This window comes from Limulus polyphemus, unplaced genomic scaffold (genome assembly GCF_000517525.1).
Source record: "Limulus polyphemus unplaced genomic scaffold, Limulus_polyphemus-2.1.2 Scaffold106, whole genome shotgun sequence".
Lineage (NCBI taxonomy): Eukaryota > Metazoa > Arthropoda > Merostomata > Xiphosura > Limulidae > Limulus > Limulus polyphemus.
The window spans coordinates 705,429-715,503 of record NW_013665716.1 but is presented as its reverse complement, the minus strand read 5'-3'; the positions used below and the strand labels follow the sequence as shown (position 1 = coordinate 715,503).

General features: G+C 33.1%; 1 long non-coding RNA gene across 1 annotated transcript; it reads right to left on the bottom strand.

Moving 5' to 3' along the window:
• Positions 1-2,712: 2,712 nt before the first annotated feature.
• On the bottom strand, positions 2,713-9,431 carry LOC111088873. Its single transcript, XR_002613255.1, has 3 exons — positions 9,300-9,431; positions 5,193-5,557; positions 2,713-2,978 (listed from the first exon to the last, which is right to left on the bottom strand). It is a non-coding gene; the product is annotated as an uncharacterized LOC111088873 (long non-coding RNA).
• Between the last annotated feature and the right edge of the window lie 644 nt (positions 9,432-10,075).

Sequence of the window (10,075 nt, the reverse complement as noted above, 5' to 3'; positions counted from 1 at the left end):
TTGTATATAGGCTTGGAATCTTTACAGTAGGTGTCTGTGACTTGTTGGCGATAAATTCGAACAATAAACGGACAGCACACAATCCAATTGTATTAAAATAATATATTCAAAAAAGTCAAACCTATGTGCAGAATTTCTTTACACGAAAGGATATCACAGCTGTATCTAAAACTTTAAATAATTAGTTTTTCTTATCACACAGGCTGGTTCAGTTACTTAAGAACTCAATAGACAAGAAGAATTATTCTCCTCTACTCTGTTTCTTACTATACAATGTAACTTAAATTCACTTACGTTACCTTGTTGGTTACCACAGTTGCATCCAGAGCTTTAAATAATTATCTTTTTTTTTCGTCAAAAGTCCACACAGGCTGGTTCAGTTACTTTAGAACCCAATTGACAAGACAAATTATTTTTCCTATCTTTGTTGTTACAATACAGCTGTGAAACACACTATAGAAATCGCCTGTTAAGGCTAATCACCCGCACGCTGGCTAACTTCACGTTTTTCTTTCACTATCTAACCTTTTTTTCTATATTACTTAACTTGCTGTATCTGCACGTATTTATAATACGCGACAGAAAAATCTTTAACTATCTAGCTCTCTAGTAGCAACAATATTACACATAACTAGAAAAACTTGGAAGCTTCCAGTAAGATGATGTCAACAATATTACTAAAGCCTAGTACAACAACCAAACTGCATACAGAACGTACGACTCGTACAAAGTTACATAATAAACTTGTCATAACTATCACTCTCAAAATAATTAACTTCCAACACTCCCGCCATTCAAACTAAATAATCATTAAATATTAAAACACCAAATAATAAATATTAAGCTAAACAATCTTGTATATCCAACAACTTCATTATCACATAGTTTGTACATTTTGAATTTCTCGTAAAACTAAAAGTTTACTGGATATATTTGCCAAGTCTTCTGCAACACACACATTTTGTGACTTATCTGTACAGTTAATCAGAGTTTTATTAACTTTATGTTTTTAAATACTAGTTTTCTTTTTTGAGCAACAACTCAAACATCAGTGTAAGCAAATTTCTAGAGGCATAAGCCTAATCACTGAAATCTGTTGCAAGGATATTATTTTCACCAGTTTACGAAAACAGTATTTCTGATTATTTAAGAAGAAACTTCAGACAAGTGTGATTCTAAATTCTGTTGACACAACGTTTCACTGAAGAAAGTGGCAATGGTTGAAATAGAGTCTTACTGAAAGAAGGGATAAATAACTTAAGTTTTGTTGATAAAAATTTTCACAGAAAGAAAGGGCAACACTACGTTCTGTTGACAAAGTTTTACTGAAAGAAGGGGTAACTATTTAGCAGTAAAAACTCGGAAGTGCTTACCAACTTCTGCTGCGTTAAAAAATAGCAAGATTACATAATCTTTACTAACAAACTTTGAGGGTGTTCTTCCCTCTCCACTTGCATGGGGCTAAAACGAAAATTACGTTTATCCAATGGCATGATCGCACATAACATTTGACACCTATAGTAATAAAGTTTAAATAGGGTATTCTAAAATTTTAAAGATGTTATTTGGGTTTTTAAGCGTAAAGCTACATAATGACCTATCTGCGTTTTTTACACCTCGGCGAATCGAACCCCGGATTTTAACATTATAACTCTGTAAACTGACCCACCGGGAGACTTACAAATTGAAAATTTTAAAACTTTAAACTTTCTTTACCGCGGATATTATTTTAGTCCTTTATTTGTTTCTATTGTAGCAATATTCATACAAAACCTAGAAACCATTATTTGACAAAAATTTGTCTGCTTATAACTGATGAACCGCTGAACCAATTGTTACCAAACTTGGCAAATATCCTAAGAGCCCTCGGGGAATGACATACAGGGTCGGTGTTCGGATTTAACCCTCTATGTCACCCTTGGGACCCCTAGTCTTCCCCTGCAATGAACGACCACGTCATTTAACATATACTTTATAAGCAACTTCAAACGACAGGGGGAAAAACTTATTCTAAGATATTCGCGTTTTGGATACGTTTAAAAAAACGACAACATCTGGTTATATAATAACTCACTCAAAATGATTTGGGAATTACGTATTCTGTAGGTGACGTTACTGAAGTAAAACTTGTACCATGAATTATCAAAACAATGCATACACATCTTTACTTGTTAGAAGACAACAGGTTTTGTAATTCATGTATAATTTTCTGTTAAATATATTTGTGCACGTTTTTTAAACGTTTCTCCGGGTGGCTCAGTATTAAGCTTGAGGATTTATAAATCTAAAAATCGGGGGTCAATCTCTCTGATAGGCACATTGAGCTCATGATGTAGCTGTACTGTTAGTAATAAAACAGACAATACCTCAAAGTTTAGTTTCGAATTTTACTTGTACGTTGGCTTTACACAATTTTTTTGTCTATCCACTTGTTTAGTTTTTTTTTTTTATATAGAAGTATTAAATAGTATATTCTGCATCTTGAAATGAACATTCAGATTTTTGGGATTTTTACAAAAAATACACAGTTTAAAATTTTCTTGCAGCGTCCCCCACTAATTTATTTGACCACATTGTTTTCAAGATTATTTCAATAACAACCAGTATAAAGAAAAAGAGAGACTCGTTTCTGTTGGACACAAAATACGAAAAAGAAAATCTAATATTTCATCTTTGATATTTTAACAATTTACAATGTTAACAACACTTGGAATCAGACTTTTATATAACGTTTTTTCTCTTTCAAAAACAAATTTCTCAAGGAAGAACTTCAACTTGGAAGCGTCAAGGAACTGTAACATTGCATGAACTAGCTTAAACTAGATTTAGCTTTGCCTAGCTGACGTGTACTCGAATTTCTATGGTACGTCGTTACTGTCAATACTCATTTCTTTTCGAGCCCAAATCGAAGGATTCGTCTGGAAACGTATATTATAGAGGATATTGCTTCAGGCAGTTGCTCATCTTTAGGCATATTTCTAGAAAGGAATAACAAAAGCTGTTGATAAAAACAAAACGTTCATTTTGTGTGTGTGTGTGTGTTTGTTTTAACGTTTATTATCCCAGTTTATTTAAAATGCATGAAACTATCCAGATGTCGCGCTGTTCATTGTTTAAAACGAACTATATGCAACAGGGTAGCACGTAACTGAAAGGCAAAAACAGCTAAAATAAAGGGTTAAAAGGGGGAAAAAATGAGAGTGATTACCACTTCGATAACATATTTTCATGCTTAAACATTGGCGCTTACTCGAAAAATAAGAAGCTTTTATCAGACCTCTATTCTTAATGATAAACACTTCAAAGTTATTTTAGTGTTCTCAATTGTGAGTGAAACTGCCGAAAAAAGGGTTATATTTTATAGTGTTTGTAATTTGGAATGTAGATCCCGAAGAAGCCTTATAGTTGATATATTGAACCAATAAATGAAAATCAATATTTTTATCATAAAGTATATTTACCAAATAAGTATGTTTCACCGAACACACATTTTTTTGGATGATACAAAAGTTGTTTCGTATAAAATAACGCTTATCTTACTTGGTTCAATATCAAATAACTTATATTTAGATTATTTAACGTAAAACAATCTTTAGTCTTACATTTTCTTTGGTAAATATTTGTAACTCAGCATCTCACTTAACATATTCTACAGTGAACATATATTCATCACAACGTTTAATTTAATATCAACTAGGATACAGAAGACAATAGTATTCTTTGAATTCAGTTGTTTTTTAACTTGTATCGCAAAAGTACGTAATATTTACATTTATACAAAAGTGATCTCGGATAATAGTATAGGTTAACCTAACCACATTGTTAGATATTTTGTTAGTTTTTTCGATAATAGTAAGGTTAACCTAACCACATTGTTAGATATTTTGTTTGTTTTTTCGATAATAGTATAGGTTAACCTAACCACATTGTTAGATATTTTGTTTTTTTTTCGATAATAGTAAGGTTAACCTAACCACATTGTTAGATATTTTGTTTGTTTTTTCGATAATAGTAAGGTTAACCTATCCACATTGTTAGATATTTTGTTGTTTTTTTTTCTGGCTTGACATACACTTACACGTGTTTTATGTTTTATTAAAGATAGCAAGCAAAGAAACAATAAATAAACAAAACTGTTATTTTAAACACACAGATACACAATGTGCTGTCTGTGATGTGCCCGCCGCGGCTATGGAAACCCAATATGAAGTGTTATAAGGCCTCAAACTTACCGTTGAGTCACCGAGGGACTTAAATAAAATAAAATGTGATAGTTCACATGTTGTAAGTTTCACAATACAACAGAAGAATTTGCTGAAATTTATTTCTATCGGTAATCAAACGGATGTGTCATAATAAAATAATCAAATTACTTAAATATCATATCACTCAGCTCAAACAGAAATAAATGATTTACTGTCAGAATTAATATTCTTTAAAGACACATGCTCAAGGCTGAGAAATGTACTGTTTATTTGAGGCATTATGGGATATGTTTTCAAACAATCCCTAGCAATTTTAATACTTTGGAAAGTAAATGTCCGTCACATAGGTAAGCTTAAAGTACTGGAGAATAGAGGTATTTTAATAACTTCTTAATTGTTTAAGCGCTACAGTATATTTGTGTCAATGGCTTACGTAAACTCATTCTCTAAGCCTAATCAGTACCTTAACATAAAAAAAAAACAAATCTGATAACTAGCCGGGATAAGTAGTTACATACGTGGGAGAGAGATTCTCTCGTTTCACTGATATTATGTCTGTATTTTACTAGAACCCTCTTTACACCTTTTATGAATGGAGCCAGACAATTCACTGCACTTTTCCCTATAATTTACTTAAGGCGTACCGTGTCCCCCTGGTGGATCATCTGTAAGCCCCAGGGCTTATAAAGCTACAAATGGCGGTTCGCTATCTGCTTCGGACATTGCATTTACAAACAAAGAAATAGGCATAAATATAATCTTCCTTGAATAAAAATTATTCCTATGAGCTAAACCAGCAATCACAACTACAAACAATAGTCAACAAATATCAATATTTCAGAACCTGAGTGAGCGTCACAATATCTTCTAAAAATCATGATACAAATGCTATAAAATATAAATGACGTGTTACTATAACTTTATAGATGTGAATATATTTTTGATTAATACAATAGTGTTACCTCAAAAATATAAAAACACACATACATCTTGAGAACGTTCATCCAGGAAACGTATAATAATAACAACTTCAGTTTAGGAACGTTTGTAATAAATCAACTGAAACCCTACTCTCAAAGCCTGTGTGACTGGGAAGCTAGGTGAACTTATGCCTCACGGTTTGGTGGTTAAATCCTATGAGTGAATTATGAGACGTGCCTTCCGTGCTCAGCGACTCTGTTGCTTTAAGATGGAAATTTGGAGTCATGGAAGGGATAAAGTAAACTATACTGGTGGAGGAAGAAGGAAACAGTAGTTGTTTTGGGATGAATGGCAACAAATCACGGTAGACGTTTTCCTCTTTATCTATGTCTTTGATGTTCATTTTTTCGTCCGCTTTTTTTCTTTATTCACTGGATGGAAGAAACCAAAGAAAAAAGAAGTTCTATTCGACCATGGGTTTAACATGTTATATCTAAACAAGAATAGTAGAACAGGACGCATTCTTAAGAATTGAAAATTTTATAGTTTCTCATGTACGCTTTGTTTGCTGTTAAGCGCAAAGCTACACAATGGACTATCTGTGCTCTGCCTACCGCAGGGTATCGAAACCCGATTTTTAGCATTATAAGTCCTTAGACTACTCCGCTGAATCACTGGGAGTCCCCAAGTAAACTGCTTCTGAATTCCCTCTGGTATAAGCCTTAGATCTATAATATTTTGCCACAGTTTAATTAATCGAAACTTATGTCCTTATTCGATGTTTGAAAATAGAGTAAATCATGTTTAAATGTTATTATTCATTTATGGTCTTTGTCACATGAACTAAGGTTGAAGGACTCGAAGTAGCGTTAAAGCTTTAGACTGTACGTATAGAAACTCTGGTGTAAAGGTTACAAGGATGGCTTCTACAATATTTATCTCTTTTCCACAACAAATATTTGATTTAAATATAGCTAGTGCATAATTGAGTTTTTACAAAATCTGACAGTTTTAAGTGGCTTAAAATTATTAATTGCTGAGGCTTTTACTTTAAAACTAATATTTTAACGATTGCTAGTTGAATTTGAAGTGGTCAATTGTTTGTATAAAGTAGCACGAAACCTGATTGTATGAATAATAATATATGTGATTATTTGTCTAGCGATCAATCTATGTCCATACAGACACACATGTTTTAAGCACGTGAATATGGACGGGGCTTGTCGGTTATGGAACTCAGTCACGGGTCAAAGATCCTGCTAAGTATTACAGAAGTAAGAAACTGAGAAAGAACTTAGCAAAATTTATGACCTATTATGTAGCAATCTTTTCATGGTGAAAAAAGCAACACACGCCAACGGATTATACACTAAGGAAATATATATATATATTCATTCCTCTCCATGTTAAGCTGTGTTCGCTTTTTGGAGTGGAAAGGGGGGGGGGGGGCTCTAGTTACATCATTTCCACGTGCACCCGGCAAAAGGTTTTTATGTCTAACTTGGTTTTAAAACTTCCACTAGTTGTCATAGCTATAGCTGAGGGGTAGAGAGATTGATTGTATCTGTAACTGACTTTGTTATATTATTTGGCTAATATCTCATGAATTCTTAAACACATTGTATTGGTTTCTCAATGGAACTTTGAGCTGATACGATGTAGATTGTATGTAACTTATATTAAATAATACAACATTAAGAATAAGCGAGGGGCTCAAAGTTCTTTTAATGGCTTTTATTCAGTCTGAGCGTCTTCTGTTCCTTTCAAAACTATTGTAGCTTTTATACAAAATAAATATAGTGATGGAGAAGAAGATAATAGGGATGCTGTAATTCGTCAGATGAATTTTTATATAAGTTATAATAAACATAGCTTTCGTAATTTTAATAAATAATGAAAAGACTATTAACTAGGCCTAAAGATTATGCACGAGTCAGGTTGAAAAATACAGCTGGACCTAACGAGCTTTGACTTCCTTTGCTCTTATAATGAAGTACTTTTCACCCCGAGTGTCAAATTCATATCTCCTTGACAAAACCAGCTATAAATTATTTATAGGCATCAAGTCTTTCGTAGGCCTTCAAAGTATTTGAAGTGTAAGCTGATGTTGAATTTATTAGATAACTCTAAATGTCTGGGTATCGTAAATCCGGCATGTTAGTCCCAGGCACTCTCCCATCTTTAGACTTTTTGAACATCAGTTTAGGAAGTAAATATGGGTCGTTTATTCCCATCAAAGAAAGCTTTTGTAAGTAGCGTGTCCAACATTCTTTATTCAAGTGACACACTTCAGTTGAAAAGGGAGAATTCATTGTATTTTCGTTAGTAATTGTACCAGTCGAGAGGCCATTATCGGCGTAATCATGATATTCATCTCCATCCAATATGGTGCCATAAACAGATGCCATATGACTTAAGTCACTTACTTACGTCAGGTCTATAGCTGTAAGGTGTACGTACGATCTAAGAAACTAACATTAATCATTTATGACTTATTCATTAAATGTATTTATATAATTTGATCAAAATATTTTACATGTACAAAAAAGAGCCAAGTTAGAATAAAGGGGTCAGATGTGATATATATAAAAAAAGAGCCAAGTTATTTAAAAGAACACACCCTGTCATGTAAAAATGGGTAAGTTAAACAAGACAAAGTTGAGAAAAACTTGGCACACTTTCTATATTCGTCTTTCTTCTTGTTCCACTTATGATAAAAAGAGATGCTTTCCTGTCTTTATCTGAAATAAACGATTTTCAGACTGGTTGTCAATTGTCATATAATTGTTTTTTTGTAATGTTCTTCGTATAGCATGATTAGAGATAGCTGAATCTTGACTAATTTTGAAGCGATCGGTCAACTAAGACTCAAGTTTGACACGTGTTGCACTATTCAAGTGTGTCTAGTCGTCATCTTTTCCTTCTGTCACTTACTAGCAGCTGGTAGCCAAAGTTGTAGCAAACCTACATTCTTTAGATTGCTACCACTACAGACTTTGATGACAGGTATCTTTGAATAACTGGACGGACAAAGAATTTTTGATAACGACACTCCTGCAAGATGGGCACTTGCAACATATGCTTTTGAAAGTCAAAAACAGTGTTGCAGATTACCCCTGATATTACCACATTTAAGCAGTTATGTGGTCGAGTAATTACCTGACACATCACACAGTGTCTTTTGGATGTATGTGTGTGTATTAGCAGGGGAGGAGGGGGTCTCTGTAAAATGAGTAATCAATGTAAAATATTAGAAATAATTATGTAAACTCTGAATGAAATTTGTATAAAATACAAGTATTATGGAATAACCATCCTTCTCTACGTATAAAATACAAGTATTATGGAATAACCATCCTTCTCTACGTATAAAATACAAGTATTATGGAATAGCCACCCTTCTCTACTGAATGAAAATGAATTGCAACAAGTACAATCACATAGTGCCAAACCAGTATAATTCTCATAAAATAATTCGTCAAGTTACACTATTCCTAGCAATAATGTGGTGATGCACTCTTGGCTCCCGGGACAGAAATAACACATGATAAACTTGATGAAATCAATGTTTTAGGTGGTGAAGGTTACTCTGTGCAACAGATTGAGGCAAACTTTCATGTTTCAATAGGAGCTGTACAGAAATTCTACTTGAAACTATCACTCTTGATAATACAGTGGTTGAGTACTATAGCTCAACTTCTTGAAAAGTGATGTGAAGTAAGTTAGAATATTCTCTTTAAGTTATAATCAACATATTAGTAGATATTTTACCAATAACCAACTGTAAGTACAAGTGTGAATGTTACCTCCAAACCAGTAGGATAAGCATTAGCATTATGAAGTGGCCTCAATGACTTAAAACCTCTGCTTAGGAAAGATAACTAAAATAGAAAGGCTGAAATGGGCATTACACTTCAAAAAATGGGATGGGAGCGAATTTTCAGAATAATAAAAAGTGTTGACAACAATCAATGATAGTTTGTTTGATGACAGAGAAGAAAACATTATCACGGTCAGCATACAACTTCTACAGTGAAGCAAGTGGGGGAACAAATACAAGTATAGGTGCACCTCAATCATTTGGCGTTAGAAATTTAAATAAAATTGATGGCACCCTGACTGCTTATAATAATTTATTAACTAATGATAATTTGACCATTTAGTTTCAATTACTCATTGTTTGTGACTCCTGTATGTGCATCACACCGGCCCGAAAATTGTACCCGACTAGTAGTTAGGCTAGAGTAGATTCAGGGGGCCTCTCAGCGGGAATATGGCTTCTTTCCTCTCTCCAAAACAGACACCTTTTTCTGTAAATAAATTTTAAAAGATTTAATTTATTTTTTTGCTGAAGACGTGTGATATTTGAACAAAACACACTACAAGAATTTTGGTTTCGTTGCTACATGTTTATTCACATTATTTACGTTTATATTAGAGTCTACAATTTGTAAACTATACAAGAGTAAATAATAAAAACAATAGAATTTATAGCGCAAGAGCTGCTTTGTTAATGTTTCTTCTCTGAGCGAAATGATCAGAGGCAGAAAATTCAAAATTGTGAATGCAATGCACAGATACTAATATTTATATTGTTATTAATTTAAATATTAAATTTAATGTCTAATTTTTCAGCTTAGAAATAATATTTGTGGTTAAATTAAACTAAATAATAAATTTTCGCATACAGCCACGCACGTACGTAGGGGGAGGAGATGTTGTGATGTAAAAAATTATGATTAAATAGTTATAACGCAGCTGCTTATAATATTTAACGTTCTGGGTGTTTGTGAATTTTATGTGAACAGTCATGCAATTGTTTAACCTATATTTCATGCAAAATTGCTTCCAGACTTAACCTCATAGTACCTATTATGTTTACAAATTTTCTGGGGAACTTGCCCCCAGACACTCGTAACATTAGCATGCTGATTGTGCTTCGCACAGTG